The sequence below is a fragment of the Trichosurus vulpecula genome, chromosome 4, assembly GCF_011100635.1.
Source record: "Trichosurus vulpecula isolate mTriVul1 chromosome 4, mTriVul1.pri, whole genome shotgun sequence".
NCBI classification, from domain to species: Eukaryota; Metazoa; Chordata; class Mammalia; order Diprotodontia; family Phalangeridae; genus Trichosurus; species Trichosurus vulpecula.
This window is the reverse complement of record NC_050576.1, coordinates 182,247,588-182,260,134: the sequence shown is the minus strand read 5'-3', so window position 1 is coordinate 182,260,134 and position 12,547 is coordinate 182,247,588. Positions and strand designations below refer to the sequence as shown.

At 38.0% G+C, this 12,547-nt stretch overlaps 1 protein-coding gene across 5 annotated transcripts in view; it reads right to left on the bottom strand.

Annotated features, from left to right (window-relative positions):
• Window positions 1-12,547, bottom strand: part of STAT3 (signal transducer and activator of transcription 3) — a 56,066-nt gene that overhangs the window by 31,255 nt on the left and 12,264 nt on the right. Inside the window, exon 2 of one of the 5 annotated variants that reach the window (XM_036754879.1) lies at window positions 3,993-4,115. The exons of the other annotated variants lie outside the window; for them this stretch is intronic. The gene's annotated coding sequence lies outside the window, so the exon portion shown is untranslated. The remainder of the gene's footprint in view (window positions 1-3,992; window positions 4,116-12,547) is intronic. 5 annotated transcript variants of the gene reach the window in all.

The window sequence follows — 12,547 nt, the reverse complement described above, 5'->3', positions numbered from 1 at the left end:
TTTTTAGAGGCTTCTCCTTTTGTCTATAAAAATAATTTGTCAGCCCTCACTCAAAGTCTTTTGGCTTGCTGAGGAGCTCAAAGACCCCTTTTGTTGGTAATTGCCTTACCAGTAAACTGATCGTGCTTAGACCTTTGTGCCTCAATTTACCTTATTTTCGATTGTGACAGGTCAGACTCCTTTGAGTGATTCCAGATCTCTTTCAGGAGGCTCTGCAATATTCTGGAACTTGATGGGATCAACACAATGTCATTTGCAAATAAGAGTATCTGGTGGACCTCATCATCCACAGAAAATCCATCTTCTACCTGGATTCTGCATTGGATCTCCTCTATCACAGTGAATGCCTTTGGCAAGCATCTGTCTTCCTGTTTTATGTCTCACCTAAAGTTTATCATCAGATGAGGAATGGGGTTATTAAGTTGTTACATCTTCCAAGGAATCTTGAATGATCTTAATGAATGCATGGAAGACACCTTCTTGTAAGAGCACCTTAGTGTTTTATGAAATCAAATGCTTTTCATAATCGACAATAAGCACCATTTTCTCTGTACCTCACAGTTAAGTGTGAGATTGTTGAAGTCTATTGAAGTTGAGGTCTGTTGTTGATATTGCTTATGAAAGCCTGCTTGTTGCCTATTAACACTCTCTTCAATGATGCCCTTGATCCCTATATAGATGATTCTCAGAAAGATTTTGTATAGATGGGAGAAGAGAAATACAGGTCAGCAGCTACTGATCTTTTCTCATTCATATTTTTTTCGGTATTAATAAGGTCCAATATTTCCTCCATGCTTCTGGTGTCTTCCTCTCCTTCATAAACCTTATAGATTAATCCCTTGACACCTTTACAATTATATCACCTCTAGCAGAGATCTCCTCTATATCAATTTGATATGACTTCTTTTCCCACCTTTGTTCTATTTAGTGACATTTCTACACTCTCTACAAGCACATCAAAGACTGTAATGTCAGGGTCCAACTGTGATGGTTTCCACAATCCTTGGTGGAAAAAAACAGTTTCTTAAAACAGTTTTTGTCCATGTTTTCCACTTTTCTTCTGCCTGTAGTCCTGTTTCAATCCTTTAATATCCTTGGGATGCTGCTGCTTAGCTGGATCTTTCCAAACTTTCTTTAAACTGGTTTTACGCTCCACTGTTTCTCTCTGCAGCATGAGATGTTACAGTTCATAATCAGCCATCTTTGGTCTTCATAACATTTTATAAATGAGTTTATATTTTAATTTGGCAACCATCTCTCTCCATTTGGCAAGTGAGATGTTTGCTAACTAAGGCATTTTCTGGATTATTTTGGTTAATAATAATAATTGTTATGTATAACATGGAATCAGAGGCTAGGTGGTGCAGTGGATAAACTATGGGGCTTGGAGTCAGGAAGAGCTGAGCTCAAATCCAGCCTCAGACACTTACTAGCTGTGTGATCCTGAGTAAGTCACATCACCATTTGCCCCAATTTCCTCATCTATAAAATGACCTGAAGCAGGAAATGACAAACCACTCTAGTATCTTTGCCAAGAAAATCTCAAATGGCATCACAAAAAGTCAGACACGACTGAAATGACTGAATAACAACGTAATATGGAGTGTTCCAAAATTCATAGTGCAGGTTAAGCTCTTGGAGTATGTAACCATCTATCTATGTCACTTCATATTGTTTCAATAGAAACAACAGCCACCATACTGGTATTCTTGTTTTTAAGATCAGGAAGCTTGTTCAGCTGTAAGAGTAAGAGGTTTAAAGGATCATTATCTGATAGATTAGAATACTGGTTGTGCTGCAAACCTCCCTTTTCTGGGAAGCAGATATGAGATATTCTTACAAGCAGCTATAAGCTGGTCAAAGTCAAAATTGGATCCTTAGTGGAAGTCCAGGCAAAAATACCACAGAGGTTGTGGAAAAAAAGATACTCTTCTTAAATATTTGGCTACTAAGGACCCTATCTGAATTTTTTTTTTCTTGAGGGCCAGAGTTTACATTTAATATCATTAGTAAGAGGCCTCACAGTGGGAAAGGCCTATGGAATGAAACAACTGTTATCATACACACAGTCTGCATCCTGCTGTTGTCAGGGTCCCACTAATATTATTTCTTTCACATTTGCAGCTTAATAAAGTAGAAAGAGCACTAAGTTTGGCATCAAAAGACCTGAGTTATGACTAAATCCCATCTTAGATACTTAGATACAAGTCACTTAACCCTTTTGGTCCTCAGTTTTCTCATCTGTAAAATAAAAGGGTTGTGCCAACCAAAAGGTTGGTCTCTGATATTCTTTCCAGCTGTGATCCTATGAAAGTGTAAGTTAGAATTCCAGATCCTCAAGTAAAATTTAGTAAAGTCACCTTCACCCACATAACCTAGCACCTTCTCCATGTACTTTGGTTAACTTGTCCCCTTCTTCTTCTTCTATGAGGACCTTCCTTGAGCCATATAAATTCTGCTTGCATAGCAATTATACCTTAGGTTTAAATGGATTGATATGTCTATAGAAACAGTCAAAGGGAATGTACTCAGCTTCAAGGAATTTACATTGAACTCAATAAAAAAAACCCGAAAGTTCCATGGATTCCTCTTAATGATGGTGGTTTGGACAGAATTAAGTGGTGGATTAAGCTTCATCTATATGTCAGTGTTTTAGGAGACAGTATCAGCAAATCTGTGCAGTAGGCTATGATTCAATTCAGTAGCAATAACAATAATTATAAACATTTATTAAGTAGCTACTATGTACAAAGTACTGGGAATGTAAAAACAAAAAATGCAACAACATCTGACCTCAAGTAGCTTATAGTCCACTGAAATCCTACTGTATCTATCAATTAATCTCAGTGTAGATGTGAGCCAAAAGCTGAGACTTTCCTATCAGTTCCCTACTCTTTACAAAAGGCACAGCAATTACAGCAATAACTCACTTTTCAAAAAGAATTTTAGTTTCCAAAATTAAAGTAGGCTAGTTATCTGACCGCCCTTTTTAATACCAATTCATGCACACACCTAAAAAAGGTAGGGTGATACAGTGGAAAAGTGCTGGATTTGAAGCCAGAGGATGTGAGTTCAAATTCTTGCTCCAGCCACTTACTACCTGAGTGGCTTTGGCCAAGTAATTTGACCTCATTAAGCTTCGGTTTCCTCATCTGTATAAAGAATAATGGGGTGAAATCAGATGGCCTTTAGGTCTTCCAGCTCTAAATTTGTAATCTAACACTCTCACTCCTTTTGTGTAGTTCTGATTCATTTACACATAGTAACTTTCCACCAAAGTGGCCCCATTATATATTAACACTGCATGTACATTTTTTAAATGTCAGAGGATGACACATATTCTAACCCATAATATGGTGCTTGAAAAGGGGTTCTTTGACTCAGTGATGCCATTATTAGGCTAATAACCTCAAAAAGATTATAGACAAAGGAAAAGGGTTCACATGTTTAAAAAAATTATAGCAGCACTTTTTGTTATAGCAAAGACTTGGAAACAAAGTAAATGCCCATCAACTGGAGAATGGTTGAAAAAAATTATAGTGTTCGATTATAACAGAATATTATCATGTGGTAAGAAGTGATAAAATGGGCAGATTCAAACAAACTTGGAAAGAATTGGGCTTCGGTTTCCTCATCTTTTCATCCCTCCTCAAATTTCCTAAGGCTGTCCTTCCCCTCACTCTCTCAGCTGAGAACCTTGCCTCATATTTTACAGAAAAAACTGAGGCCATTCACTGTGAATTCCCTTTTCTCCCTCTTCCTCATCTCCTATCAATATGGTGCCTCCTGCCACCATCTCCTCCTTCACCCTTGCCTTACATGATGAAGTGGCCTTACTCCTTACCAAGGCCAACCCCTCTACTTGCTCAAGTGATCCCGTTCCATCCTGTCTCCTCCAACAGACTGCCCCCTCTTATCATCCCTACTGTTTCAAAAAAAAACCCTCATTTGATCCTTCCATCCCCCCAATCATCCAACCTATCTTACTGTACCTTCTCTGTCTCCTTTGCTAGATCCTTCTGCAGATCATGTCCTCTAACCAGAGGTTTCCCTCAGGGTTCTTCTAAAAGTGCTATGTCTCTTCTCTTTAAAATTAAAATTGCGAGAAGTTTCTTCTACAAAAATGAAAATACATGGGTTAATTTTAAGTTCTGTATCTCTTAGCCTAGGACCCCTTGAGTATTGTGTTACCTGGAATTTACCTACTTCTGAAGCACAAAAAGAACATCATGAAAACAAACAAACAAAAAAAACCCCCAAAACTAAGTAATGTTTTCAAACGCATGTAAGTACAGAAGGCATAAAATGTCTGACTGTAAACAATACTTAATTAACAGCAGCCACAAAGACTTTGGAGAGGACTCTTCATATGAATGTGTTCTGTACGGAGAATACTATACTTCAGCAACATCTTCCAAGTATTACTTAGAAAAATCATTACTTTCCAGTTTTGTCCCCCTGCCTCCCAACACAAACAGTCAAAACAGCTGTTCTCTACAACAGGTTTCTCAAAGTATGCTCCAATGAATCATAAAGCACTCTTTTTTTAAATGAGCCTAATGGTGTTTGACATGAAGTCAATAACAATATAATAACTTTATATAATAATATATAATAACTTTATATAATAAAATAATAACTTTAGAAGATTTTGCTAGATCGGGTTCTGCCAAAATGTTGGTTAAACTGAAGAATTTTACTATTATAAAAAGTTTGGGAATCAGTAATCTACAAAGTCCAAGTAGGAGACTTTTCAAATTTTCAGCTATGCTGTTGAATAAGGCCTAACACTAAGGCCTTTTCAGATTGCTTCCTTCTCTTACTTCTTTGACTGCAGGTACCTGATGCCCTCAGGTTGACCCACTGACTTTTTCTTGGTAAGCACCCATTCTCCACATTCTTCACAGCCACATACAAGCATCTTAGTTCCATTTTGTTCTAAATTACAGCCTCCTCTTCATACTAATGGACTGAGGTGGGAGAAATGGAAAAGAGGGGCTACAGTGATCCAAAATACTGAATGATCCACAAGGATTATTCCTAATTATCCTCAATTCACAGGGATTACTCCCTCAGCAATGACCCATACAGTGACTAAGAACAGCTACATTTTAAAACAGAGCAGAGCAGTCCATTTCCCATATACCCCTTGAATTCCTTTCTATCTATAGGGAAGACCTAGATACAGAGAAGATAAAGGTCAGATGCCAGTTCTAGAATACAATCTCAACTCCCAGATGTTCACAACTTCATCCTTTCTAGTAGTCATTTGTAGCTAGACTTGAAGATAACTGTAGGCCAAACAAAAGTGAAAAGACTAGATTTTTCAAAACAAACAATTGTTTTGTTTGTGTTGGTGTTGAGAACTGCAGCTAAATTAGATCAGGGCAAGAAAAGGATGTTAAAGTAAAATTTGAAAACAACGCTAAAAAAAAAGAGTCCTTTCTCCAGGGTGATGAGTGTGAGAAAAATGGACTGACTAGGGGTGGGAGAGGGTGGGCCCAGCTTTAATCCTTATTGCTATAGCACCCAAAAAATAAGCTTATGCGTGAAAACATTTTGGAAATCAACATTGTTAAAATATTCTGGATTTTGGGGGGTAGGGTATGTAACACAAAATACAAGAACAATAATGATGCCAGTTGTTAGATGGCCCAGTGGATAGAGCACGGGGCCTGGAGTCAGGAAAACTCCTGTTCTGGAGTTCAAATCTGGCCTGAGATACTTACTAGCTGTGTAATCCTGGGCAAGTCACTTCACCCAGTTTGCCTCAATTTCCTCATCTGTAAAATGAACTGGAGAAGAAAATGGCAAACCACTCCAGTATCTTTGCCAAGAAATCCCTAAATGAGGTCATGAAGAGTCAGACGCAACTGAAATGGATGAACAAGGGATCAGTAAGGTCAAGGGTTGCAAGGCCAGGCCATCACTCAGATTTTTTTTAAGTTGCAGTAAAACATTTTCCAACTATGAACAAGAGATTCATCTTTACAGTAATTCATAAGAATCTATTACTGTTCACATAAAAATTTCAAATTAAGTTAATATTTATGAGTCCATTTTGTGATAAAAATTATAGATATGCTGATATGAATACAGCAGTTGAAGTATATTAATATATCTATATACAATGAATAATATAATTTAAAGTCAGAAAATAATTCTTCTTAGTTAAAAAGATGGCTCAGGTATCTAAGAGAACTTCCATTTCAGTTTATTGCTATACCCCCAAACTTCCAGAGGAGGGAAGAGAAGAAGTGTAGTTTTTGGTAGCACTCAAGTTCTCTCTGAATCTGACTCTTAAAAGCCGTTCCTCTCTGAGAGCTGGGGGGAGAGGAGGGCACTTAAGCAGGTGAACTGAGGAGGAGAGGAGGTGGTCTTGATGTGGCAGGCACAATCCTTCCCCTAGTCTGCCTAACGACAAGGTTGTGGAGTCTTATCACAACCACACAGGCTCTACCTTTGTGCTGCTGTCTGGTTTCTATCCAGAAATAGAAAATGAATTACTCTCAACTTACAGTAATTGCAGGAGGCGGAGACTACCAGGAATTTGAACAGCAAGGAGGAAGGAAAACCCACTGTTCTACTCCACAAGTGACAATCAGGATCAAAAACCTACCAGAAGAAATAATGTCTAGCCCCTCCCTACTTTATCTGCTACCTTTGAGGGGCTTAAAGCCCTTTTTCTTTTGAGTACTTAAGTTGCCAAGCAAGGAGAGAGATTACTAAACTACTCATTATTTGAAATCCAACAGCCTAGGATCCAAAGCCAGTATGTCTAATTCTCTATCTTCAGGATGGATTCTAAAGGTGACAATGAGAGCAGGAGAGGAAAGACAAGCCAATAACTTTTACCAATGTTACAAACTACAAAAGTAGGTGTACCACTCCCCACAGACAGACTTAGAGCTTGGCAGCATAACTACTTTAAGGCAGAGATCCTTTGCCACTTATTGGAAATAGTAAGCACCACTGTTCAGAAGGGCAAAAGTGCCTTAGTCGTGGGATAGGTACCAGGCAAAACTGGTCTTTTCGGACTTGCTGCCTTTCTCCAACTTTGACTACAAGTATCTGGTATCCTCATGTTTCCCCACTGCTTTTTCTCTAGGCAAAGACTCATCTTCCACACCCCTTCCTTTCTTCCATCTAAAGTCCCATTCCTTCAGAAGCAGTGGAAAGAATACTGGATTGAGAGTCAGAGAACCTGGGCTCAAATTGTGATTCTGCTACTTGGGCAGCTTTTAGACTCTGGGCAAGTTGTTTCACTTCAATGGGTCTTGTTTATTCATCTGTAAAATGAAAGGATTGAACCAGGAATCTCTACAGCCCTTTCCAGATCTAAATTTATGTTCCCTATGAATAGTTAAGGTATTTAATCATCTCCATGTACTGCTGCTCCCGTATTTGCATTTTAATGGAAAATTCTGAGAATTTCTAGCACTTGGAAAGCTACTGGAAGAAATATGAGGGTGAAGGTTTTAACTGAGAACGCCCTGACTAGAAGAATTAATAAAATGAATAATATTCAAAGTGAGGAAATCCAGATAAAATTTGATAGCATCAAGTGTAGAGTCTTATGTCTTCACTCTACAAAAATTAGTTGCACAAGTACAGGTAGAGGGGAAAATCTGACCTGAGAAGCAGTTCAGTGACAGAAACCTGAGGGTTTTAATTGATCACAAGTTTAACACAAGTCAACAGTGTAACTCTCCTTCTCTCTCTGGTCCTCAATCTTTAGCTACATTCAAGTCAACAACAAGTAGTTGCTGACTTTGTTAAGAGAAATACAGGGTGTCCCAAAAGTCGTAGTGTAATTTTAAGCTATTAAATGGTGCTGTCCAGATTAATGGAAGTTCTATTTATTTTATTATTAGACAGGAGTCAGAGTAATGTGTTCAGTTCTATGTTTCATCTTAATTAAGATGAACACTAATAAACTAATGTGTGTCAAGGAGGGAAACCAAAGCAGCAAGGATTCTGAAAATCATTTCATTTGAGGGACAGTTGAAAAAATTAGTGATGTTTAGCTCATAGAAAAAGACTTAGATGGAAGGGGAAGAAGAGAATGTTGGAGAAGACCAGGAATTATTTTTAAATAACTAAAGATATGTCATGTGAAAGAAGGAACAGATTTCTTCCTGAGTTACTTGAGGAGGTAAAGGCAAGACCAATGAATGGGTGGACATTACAGAGAAGCAAACACTAGCTTAATAGAGCCCTTCTAAGTGAAATGGGCTACCTCCCAAAAAAGATCCACACAACCAAATTCCAGATACCCATCCCTCAGAGGGGATGAAGGATTCCAGTACTAGATAGGGATTTGTTTGTAGGATCAAAGACAGATCCAGATCAAAGACCTAAGAAGGCCTTTAGGTCACCTAGAATCCAAACTCCACACTTTACAAATGAGAAATATGAGGCTGGGGAGGTTTAAGCACTTGCCCTAGTTCATATAGGAGAGCTAAATTGGAACTCAGGTCCACTGACTCTAAAGCCAGTAATCTATCCACAGTAATATAAAGTCTCAGATGCATCAAGATGACATTTTGTGGTTCCTTCTAATTGTACGATCTCATAAATTATGAATGAGGTCTAATTCCTTGAAAGAAATCCAGATTAAAAATTTAAGAACTGTGATAAATCAAAATAAAACACCCCAAACAGTATATTCTTTCCCTTATGGGAGAAGAGCTACCTCACAGATTCTGGATATTTTAAGAGATTCCTATAAGGAAGTTAGGTAGGGAAATCTAGCCACTTCCCTAACACCAGGAGAGTTGCTATTCTGATTTGTGGAATGACAGTTCATTCAAATGACAGGATGTGGATTTTGAACCGGAAGAGACCTTAAAAATTAAGTCCAATTATAACCAGGAGTACCTGGATCCTGTGTTAATGGCTTTAGAAGACAGAGTTCATAGATTCATAAAATGTTACAGATAGAAGGGACCTTTGAGATTAACTATTCCAGTCATATCATTTTAGAAGAAGGAAATAAAGATCCTGAGAGGGAAAGTCACCCAAAGGTCACCCAAATCACCTGACTCTGTTTATAGTCAGTGCTTTTTCAACCACACCATAACTATCCCAGGTTGGGAACAGATGTTGGAATGTATAGTCCTACCCTGGTTTTTCCCCTATACTGTAAATGAAAATACTGTTTATCTAGTTTCAAAGTCACACAACTCAAGTTCTCAGATTCTACAAGAACTTGTCTTCCAGAGGAAATAAGGTTGTCTGGGTCACTATGTTAATAATAAATGATAAGTGTAAAACAATTGGTTAAGTTTTGCAGTGCAATTCATCATTTGGTTGGGAACTAATTAATACTAAAACATCTTAAGTAGCTGCCTGACATTAACAATGACAATAACACAAACACAGATGGCAAACTTTCATCCAAAAGTATCCCTACTCTATATAACTGCCTAGTTATGGTGGTGAAAGAGTCATTTCTTGAATTGCTAATGATCAGATATTAACTTAATTTGCAATTTTTTTTTCAAAAATCTCATTTTAGGGAACTTCAGGATATCGCATCAACTTCTCTGCTGGAATGATGTAGGAGTCTAAAAATTAAGTCTGTGACTAAGTAATTACATGACTATATTCTTAAAATAAGACATGAAAAAACTGAGATGACTAAATTTCATTTGGAAGGGTAGTAGTGTGCATGGCACTCAATGGCTAAGTTGGGATCTCAAAGCAAAAGTTTTAAGCCTTTGCCAGGAGAGTAATAATTGTATAGTCAACTGGATGCCTGTTCCTCAATGCCCAGACTAAGCATAACTGAGATCCAACTAGACAACTGATACAAGTGGAGCACTGGATTTTTGAGAGCTCAAACATCTAACCCAACCTCTTCATTTTACAAATGAAGAAACTGAGGACCTGAGAAATTAACATGCCCAACATCACATAACTGGTTACTGAAAAAGTCAAGACCAGAACTCAGGCATCCTTAACATAGCTCCTTGAGGGGAGCAACTGTTGCATGTTTGTCTTTTTATCTCTAGCTCCTAGCATAATGCCTGCATATAGTAGGCATGTGATCAATGCTTATTGATTAACTATCTCTTTTCACTGTGCCCTGCTTCCTCAGAATGAAGAAAAGGACATAATTTAGATTTTGAATTCATGACAAACATGTGATGACCAAAAAAACCTAAACAAAATTCCTCCCTCCTTCAGAGTCCAAGCACAAAGATAAAAATCACTTATCTGGACAAGGGACAGGGATACGGGTTACAGTATTTTTCCCAAAATGACCCCAGAGTGTTCAAAACCTGTTTCTGATCTGACTATATTAAAATGCAATGTCTAAAACATCACTGAGAATTTGTGGCATCTCAAAATAAAAGAGTCAAAATATAAGTCCAAGAGTTACACTAATTAAGATTTCACAAACATTTAATAAGTACCTAATATATACTAGACCCTAGAAGAGATAAAAAGTTATGATACACCCCCCCTAAGAAAGGGGGCTGTCATTTTGCTCCTGGTACTTTTTAGAAGCTTCTAAACCCCACTGATTGAGGCAATAGGCAGATAACCTGAATTTTTATCCAAATGACAAAAAAATCAGTAGAATAAAGAGCAAGTGTGTGTCTATAAAAGTATATAATGGGCTTACAGGAAACCAACAAGTGTATCAACCACAAGGTGTTGTGAAGCTGTCCATGTGAGAAGGATGGTCTGTAGTTTATAGCTTGTGAGGCCCTGGCCCCCTTTCCCAAACCTGATTCCTACTCATGGCCATCTTTCCTCTTATTACCACTGCCACCCTAAAATAAGCTTCTGGGAGGTCTGGCCACCCACCTATCCCTTTTCATTATACATTGGTTTTTAGATAGCAAAAAAGTCTTATAGTCTATAACCAAAATTCTGAAACAATAAAACAGAAGAAGGAAAAAACTCAAAATGATGGGTGAGAGGCAACAGGCCAAAATCAAGGTGAAGGGCCAGAAACACGGGGTGCAGCTCAAAATGATGTATCATGTCAAGATAGCATTGGCTTATGTTCACATGGTATGATTCAAGGGCACCATGAAATGGAAAGTTAGCCTCAGAAGACTATGTTCTGCCTCATTAGAGATCTTGAAGCAAAGACTGTATGACTGTTTGTTGGAGGATGTTTGTAGAGGCCTCTTCCAGCTCTGAGATTCTGTGAAGGGGGCCTTTTTTTTGGCACAGTAAAAACAAATAAAGAAAAATACTCTCTATCTCTCTAACAATAATGACCAAAAGAGCCCACATCCAGACTGTGTTTTTGTTTGGCCTTCCAGGTAAAGCAACGGAGAGGCCAACGTTAATCTTTAGGAATTTACAGCCACTTGTCCCTTCCTGGCTCTAAGTCATGAACCATTTAGGGGAACGGAGGAAATAGACTGGAAAAAGGAGATCCAGACAGAAATACAGTACCACATACATCAAGGATGCATTTTCTCTCAGTCTCTCCAAGATTTTGTACATTTGACTCAAGTAAAACAGTGCAAGCCTCAAAGTCTAAGGGCTCTGGATGGAGTAAGTATAAGCCTATAGAGTTTCTCCACAAACGAAACACTGAAAATCTTATTTGGGAACAAAAATAAAGAGAATATTTATTTCCTTGTATGCCTCCTGAGGCACTAACCACCACGGGTAATATTTCCCTACTCCAAAAGAAGATTTACTTCTACACAAGCCTATGTTACAATGAGAGAAAAAATTATGGAAGATTTCATTTCATCTTGACATCAAACTACACACTTTAACTTAAAACCAAAAGCCAACATGAGAAAGGTCACTTGTTTCTAAGATGCTGGGCACCTTGCCAATTAGTAAAGTGTTTCTTTAAAATATTACTGAGATTACTGCTTAGCTAAAAGTGACCTTGGCATATTTATGACTATGCAGCCAATCTCATCTATTAGCTTCCGTAAAGATAAGGTAAAGAAAAGGCTAATTGGTCAGAAAGTCCAAAGTCCAGGCAGTGTGAGTGGAGTGACTGTCATGACCAAATTCTTGGAAAGACAGAGCAATTAACTGCTTGGAAAGAATCATTAGATGATGAGCAACTTCAGCAGAGCAAGGAAGAAAGGGTTCCCTGATAAGCCTACTTATGAATCAAACTGGAACTGCAAAAAGCCACTTCCAACAGTACCTCACCAAAATCTGGAACTCAAAACTATACAGGGTTTCGCTATGGGTCTTCCAATAAGTCCCTTGGACCAAAGTGAGCACAGGGACTCATGATAACTGAGTGCAGAGAAACAAGATTTCAGTGGACTCCTTGATAATTCCATTTATTTGCAAGAGTTACCATATCCTTTAGATAATGCTGGCCACCCAGAACTCCCAAGGCAATGTGACCACCAGGAATTGACCACTAAGAAATTAAAAAGACTTATTACTATAGTCTTGGAATTTGAGGGCTCAACTTACCCCTAGAGCTATTTCCATAATACTCCAAACAGTATAAGGCTTTTTTCCAGCTTTAGATGGTCACTATCAAAGTAAAATTTTGAGTTCCCTATTAATATATATTTACCTCTTAGTAATAAAGACT